This window comes from Phoca vitulina, unplaced genomic scaffold (genome assembly GCF_004348235.1).
Source record: "Phoca vitulina isolate PV1807 unplaced genomic scaffold, GSC_HSeal_1.0 scaffold95, whole genome shotgun sequence".
Classification (NCBI taxonomy): domain Eukaryota; kingdom Metazoa; phylum Chordata; class Mammalia; order Carnivora; family Phocidae; genus Phoca; species Phoca vitulina.
The window spans coordinates 1,053,294-1,060,417 of record NW_022589798.1 but is presented as its reverse complement, the minus strand read 5'-3'; the positions used below and the strand labels follow the sequence as shown (position 1 = coordinate 1,060,417).

Here is a 7,124-nt window from a genome sequence, read left to right as displayed (position 1 = left end):
ATGTCACCTGAGATTTTTAATATGTGAAGAAGGCTTTCATGTGCAGAGGATCACCTGCAGTTACTTGTCTTAATTACTACTCAAGTTGTTAACGTTGTAATGTTTTTTAAATACCTTATTTTTTTAGTGCAATTTTAAGTTCACAGCAAAAGTGAGGAGAAGGTACAGAGATTTCCCATAAGCCTCTCCTGCCCCCACATTTGCACGGCCTCCACCACTCTCCACATCACATGCCATAGTACATTTGTTACCACTGATGAACCTGCATTGACACATCATGGCCCAAAGTCCATAGTCTACGTGGACATTGCTCACTCCTGGTGTTGTAAGTTCTGTGGGTTTGGACAAATGTATAATGACATGTATCTACTATCAAGTAACATACAGAGTATTTTCACTTCCCTAAAAATCCTCTATGCTCCATTTATTCATCCTTCCCTCCTTCCTAACCCCTGTCAATCATTGGTCTTTTTAGTGTCTCCATGAATTTGCCTTTTCCAGAATGTCATATAATTAGAAAAATACGATATGTAGCCTTTGTAGATACAACACAAAAAGCGCAATCCATGAAAGAACAACCTGATTTAAAAATAGGCTAAGGACCTTTTCACAACACGTTTGCCACCAGAACACAGGTGTCGTGAAAACCACCACTAATCTTAACCAAAATGGGAAAGGAAAAGACTCATGTCAACATCATCATCATTGGACATGTAGATTCAGGCAAGTCCACCACTACTGGTCATCTGATCTACAAATGTGGTGGGATCAACCAAAGAACTATCAAAAAGTTTAAGAAGGAGGCTGCTGAGGTGGGAAAGGGCTCCTTCAAGTATGTCTGGGTCTTAGATAGACTGAAAGTTGAACGTGAATGTGGTATCACCACTGATATCTTCCTGAGGAAATTTGAGACCAGCAAGTATTACATGACCATCATTGATGCCCTAGGACACCAAGACTTTATCAAAAACGTGACTACAGGCACATCTTGGGCTGACCGTGCTGTCCCAATTGTTGCTGCTGGTATTGGTGAATTTGAAGCAGGTATCTCTGAGAATGGGCAGGCCCATGAGTATGCCCTTCTGGCTTACGCACTGGATGTGAAACAACTAATTGTTGATGTTAATAAAATGGATTCCACTAAGCCACCCTATAGCCAGAAGAGATACCAGGAAATCATTAAGGAAGTCAGCACGTACATTAAGAAAATAGGCTACAACCCTGACAGAGTAGCATTTATGCCAATTTCTGGTTGGAATGGTGACAACATGCTGGAGCCAAGTGCTAATGTGCCTTGGTTTGAGGGATGGAAAGTCACCATAAAGATGGCAAAGCCAGTGGAATCATGCTGCTTGAAGCTCTGGATGGCATTCTGCCATCAACTTGTCCAACTGACAAGCCCTTGTGTCTGCCCCTCTAGGACATCTACAAAATGGGTGGGCTGAGTGGAGACTGGAGTTCTTAAACCTGGCATGGGGGTCACCTTTGCTCCAGTCAATGTTACAACTGAAGTCAAGTGTGTTAAAATGCACTATGAAGCTTTGAGCGAGGCTCTTCCTGGGGACAATCTGGGCTTCAATGTCAAGAACATATCTGTCAGAGACGGTCAGCATGGCAATGTGGCTCATGACAGCAAAAATGACCCACCCATGGAAGCAGCTGGTTTCATGGCTCAAGTTATTATCCTGAACCATCCAGGCCACATGAGTGGTGTTTATGCACCTGTGCTGGATTGTCACACAGCTCACATTGCTTGCAAATTTGCTCAGCTGAAGGAGATTGATTGTTCTGGAAAAAAGCTGGAAGATGGCCCCACATTCTTGAAATCTGGTGATGCTGCCATCATTGATATGGTTCCTGGCAATTTGAGGGCTTCTCTAACTATCCTCCTTGGGGCTGTTTTGCTGTTTGTGACATGAGACAGACAGTTGCTGTGGGTGTCATCAAAGCAGTGGACAAGAAGGCAGCTGGAGCTGGCAAGGTCACCAAGTCTGCCCAGAAAGCTCAGAAGGCTAAGCAAATATTATCCCAAATACCTGCCACCCCAGTCATAAGCAGTGGTGGGAGAACATCAGAACTGTTTGTGTCAATTGGCCATTTAAGTTTAATAGTAAAAGACTGGCTAATGATAACAGTGCATTGTAAAAGCTTCAGAAGGAAAGGAGAATGTTTTGTGGACCATTGTGTGTGTGTGTGTGTGTGTGTGTGGCAGTTTTAAGTTATTAGTTTTTTTAAATGAGTACAGTTTAATGGAAACAACCTGACCAAAAATCTGTCACCGAATTTTGAGACCCATTAAAACAAAAGTTTAATGAGAAAACTATGTCTTCTTTTGGCCAACATTGTAACCTCATATCATACTATTCAGGTAAAAGATTAAGAGTCGCCCATAACCTATTTCTGGTGTTATCTTATGCTGAAACTCAGAATTTGGGTTAACATTTTTTCTCCTGGTGGGAATTTTTTGTGTTTTTTTCACCTTGCCTAAGGAAAATAAATCATCTGTTTAAGTACATAGTAAAAAGCTATGGGGACACCTTGGTGACTTAGTCTGCCTCTGGCTCAGGTCATGATCCCATGGTCCTAGGGTCGAGCCCCACATCAGGCTCCCTGCTCGGCGGGGAGTCTGCTTCTCCCTCTCCCTCTGCTTGCTGCTCCCCCTGCTTGTACTCTTTCTCTGTCAAATAAATAAATAAAAATCTTAAAAAAAAAAAAAAAGCTATGGGGAAAGGGGATCTGTTGGTGCAACACATCATAGCTTAGAACAGATAGGCAAAGAGTAACACCATAAAATAGTTTATAAAAAGGTTAAATTCTGTAATACTAAAGTCAATATGTTGCATGTAAAATTTTGTATTCTACCAACATTGAGTAAATTTGTTGATACAAAAAAAATGGGCCAAACACTTTGTTACCAGATACTTTACCAAAGAAGATATATACATGGCTGAGCATAAGAAAAGATTCTCCACATCATGCATCATCAGGGACATGCAAATTAAAACAATAATGAGATATTGCTCCACACTTATTAGAATGGTCAAAATCCAGAACACTGACAACACCAAATGTTGGTGAGGATGTGGAGCAGCAGGAACTCTCATTTAACACTGATGGGAATGCAAAATGGTACAGCCACTTTGAAAGACAGTTTGGCAATTTCTTATAAAACTAAACATACTCTTACCATATGATCCAGCAATCATGCTCCTTGGTATTTACCCAGCATGTGGATGTTAATAACAGCTTTATTCATAATTGCCAAAACTTGGAAGCAATCAAGATGTTCTTCAGCAGGGAATAGATAAAGAAACCATAGTATATCCAAAAACTGGAATATTATACAGCAATGAAAAGAAATGAGCTATCAAGGCATGAATAGACATGAAGGAAATTTAAATGCATATTCCTAAGTAAAAGAGGCCAATCTGAAAAGTTGCAATATTTAAAAACCCGGGTTCTTCCAAAGCCTTTATGTTTAATTCACAAATCTTACCCTTATTTATATCTAGTAATTTTTATGTAAAAATAATATTAATCACTTTCATTTTTTGTCTGATTAACATCAAATTGACAAAGTTTAAGTAGTAAGTCCTCCTAAGTAATTAGCTCTATTTAGGAACTTATTATTTAATTCGCTAAAACACTTTAAGTACATTTAAAATTAAAATATATGTTTCTCTAAAATACTTCAAACATCCAATGTGGCAAACTAAAACTGACAAGTGAAATCTTTCTAAGCCTTTCAGTAATTATTAAAATTTCATAAACCTAGTGAATGAGATTTCTTAAGATTCATGGTGGATGACTACCAAATGTTTTCTAGTGTTAATTCTCCCTTCTTTGCCTTTAGTTAAAACCCCTGTGTTTCAGCTGGACATATGTCCGCCCAACAATAGATTACATTTTGCAGCCATCTGTGACCATGTGACTAAGTTAGGGCTGGTGGGATGTGAGTAGATATGATGTATGCTACAACCAGATCATCACCTTTAAGACACTTGCAGTGGACCCACTTCTTTCCCACTTCCTTTGGATGTGGTGGTGAGCCAATATCAACCATGCTGATGAAGATAACACAGGCCATGGCAGAGCCAAAGGAGAGTAGGAACCCATTCCCTGGAAGACCTCACACAGCGAAGCTGCTTGGCCCGCAGCTCTGAACCACTCACTCCTGACTTCTTTCATCTTTGAGTGGTTGTACTTTGGGGTTAGACTGTACCCTAATAAGACAACATTCAAAGACTTCCTACAAACGTAATTGATTATATCTTCTTAAACATTTCCAATTGAAACTGCAAGTCCAATATGCCAGGTTCTCTAACATGTTAGATTTTCTTTAATGTTTCAAGTTCTCTATTTTTATTTATTTTTTTAGAGGCGGTGGTAGAGGGAGAGAGGGAATCTTAAGCAGGCTCCACACCCAGCATGGAGCCTGATGCAGGGCTCGATCTCACAACCCTGAGATCATGACCTGAGCTGAAATCGAGTTGGATGCTCAACCAACTGAGCCACCGAGGCACCCCTGTTTCAAGTTCTTTAAATAACACACAGATTAGAATGATGATTCAACACTTGGTGCTGAAGTTACCATGAAAGGAATGCCATATTTCATGGGCTCTAAGATGCCTTCAATTATAAGATATAACATTATTTTAATGATACCACCATTCATAATTGTTTGATGCCATTGATTGCAGAATGCATTCCAAATTCCAAGATGTTAAAATTGACAAAATATAGCCATATTCTGATTTTGATTCAGCTCACCATCAATAGTGATCTGCACATTTTCCTAGGGTTGCAAAGTCACTTACCCAACCAAGAGGAGGTGATTTACTCTCATAGGCTAACTGAGTCTAGTAGTGAAAGATTTTAAAGTAGTTACAGATTCAAGTTCTTGGTAGGGAAGTGAAGATGGCACCTGGATGTGGGTGCTTGGTATGTCCAGAATGATTCTACCTGAGCAGTTGTGAAGACCAGTTGGAATATTAGAGTTGGAATCTGTCTGCCCTGTCAAGAGGGAGCTCTGTGTCCACACCTTTCACCTGGAATCTAGTTTCCTAACAGGGGCTCATGTGTTTTCTGGGTGGCTTTCAAGTTTCTCCTTTAACCTATTTTTATTGAAGCTTCTTTCAACTTCTTATCACCTGATTTGAGTAGGCATACCTGTATATACATCCAGGCTCATGCCCATACATACACACAGCAGACTGCAGCCAATCTCTTTGCTGTAAGATTAGGGTTCTTTGAATGCTGTCTATAACTCCCTTTTTATAGTTTATATTTTTGCCTATCTCACTGACCATCATTCCATAATTATTGCAGTGGAAAGGCAAAAACAGGGATTTATTGCAGGACTCCAGACTATATCCTAGAATCCAGGGACAGGATGTGCTCCTGGGGCTCCTGAGGAACTAGATGTGACATTTTTGGTTTCTCTGGGACTACATGGATCTGTCTCTGCTCTGCTCATGAAGTGTCTGATCCTGCCTCCCCCTTCCCCTGCCCCATCTTGTCTCTCAGAGACAAGTGCTCTCTGTTTCCCATGCCCACTGTGGTAGACGGCTGGCCCATAGCATGGAATGCCCTGAGGACAAACATGCTGAGTTCAAGTGACCATCAACACAGACCCTCATGTCTCATTTGAAATCCATCTTGAATCCAAGATAGTGCAGCCATGAAATGCAAACGCTTAGTCCTCAGGAAAGAGCTGTCCTGGGGAGCTGCAGGCTGCTTGGGGTGAAGTAGAGCTCGGTGGTTAAGGATATGGAGCCAAAGCCAGACCACCTGGATCCAAACCCAAGTGCTGCTGCTTAATGGCGATATGATCTTGACCAAGTGACTGAATTCTGAGAGCCTTAGTTTCCCCATCTGTAACGTAATCATACCTAAGGCACAGGGTCATGGCCAGGATTACATGGTGCATGTGGAAAGCAGAGGGAATCCTGCCTGCCACATGGGAAGTGTTCAATAATTATTTGCTGTGCATTCTGGTTATAGAGACAGACAAGCAAACAGATGCAGGTTGCATGAATTTGCTCTCCACCTCAGGTGCTAGAATCATTGCCTTTATTCACTGGTTTGGCTCCCATCTACCAAACCTGACAAGTCATTCCATCTCAGTCATAATTTGCCTCTGGACTGCTCCTTCTCCATCCAGACCAAAGAGATGCATCCAAAGTTTGGGGATTCCATCCCCCCAGACCAACACAAGTGGGAATTCATTGATTCACTCATCGAGGAGTGGTCATGATAGATGCCAAGCACTGGGGACACAATGGTGAGCAGAAGCACACCTCTTTCTGCCTCTTGAAGAAAAACTCCAAAGGCACCATCAGCAAGGCTTGGTGATTGAAAGCACGTGGAGAGTGAGGGTGAGAAAGGGGTCAACAGCACTTCTGGGCTCTTGTTCTGTCACCAGGTAGATATTGGTGACATGTAGGGAGGCAGTCTGAGAGGGAAATCACAGTTTTTGTTTGGAGCAAAAGCCAGGATATTGGAGTGAGAGTGTGGCGTTGGGCATCCAGCTGCCCACGCCCCAGCCCAGCTCTGCGCTCACCAGTGTTGCAACATCAGGCAAGTCCCTTAACCTCCTTATTGGTTTTCTTGTCTGAAAATGAGGGAAGTAATAACTCTAGGTCACAGAGCTGTTGTGAAGATAAACACGTTTATATAGGCGTATCTCATTTTATTGTGCTTCACTTTATTATCCCCTGCAGATACTGCGTTTCTGACAAATTAAGGGTTTGTAACAACCTGGCATTGAGCAAGACTACTGGCACCATTCTTCCAACAGCATTTGCCCACTTCCTGTCTCTGTGTCACATTTTGGTAATCTCACAATATTTCAAACTCTTTCATTATATTTGTTATGGTGATGTGATCTGTGATTACAACTTCCTGGAAACTCAGATGATGGTTAGCATTCTTTAGCAATAAAGTATTTTTTCATTAAGGTATATACATTGTTTTTTTTTAATTTTTTTATTGTTGTGTTAATCCCCATACATTACATCATTAGTTTTAGATATAGTGTTCCATGATTCATTGTTTGTGCATAACACCCAGTGCTCCATGCAGAACGTGCCCTCCTCAATACCCATCACCAGGCTAACCCATCC

General features: G+C 41.3%; 1 pseudogene; it reads left to right on the top strand.

Annotated features, from left to right (window-relative positions):
• Positions 1 to 668: 668 nt before the first annotated feature.
• LOC116627237 lies at positions 669 to 5,378 on the top strand (annotated as a pseudogene).
• Positions 5,379 to 7,124: the final 1,746 nt, after the last annotated feature.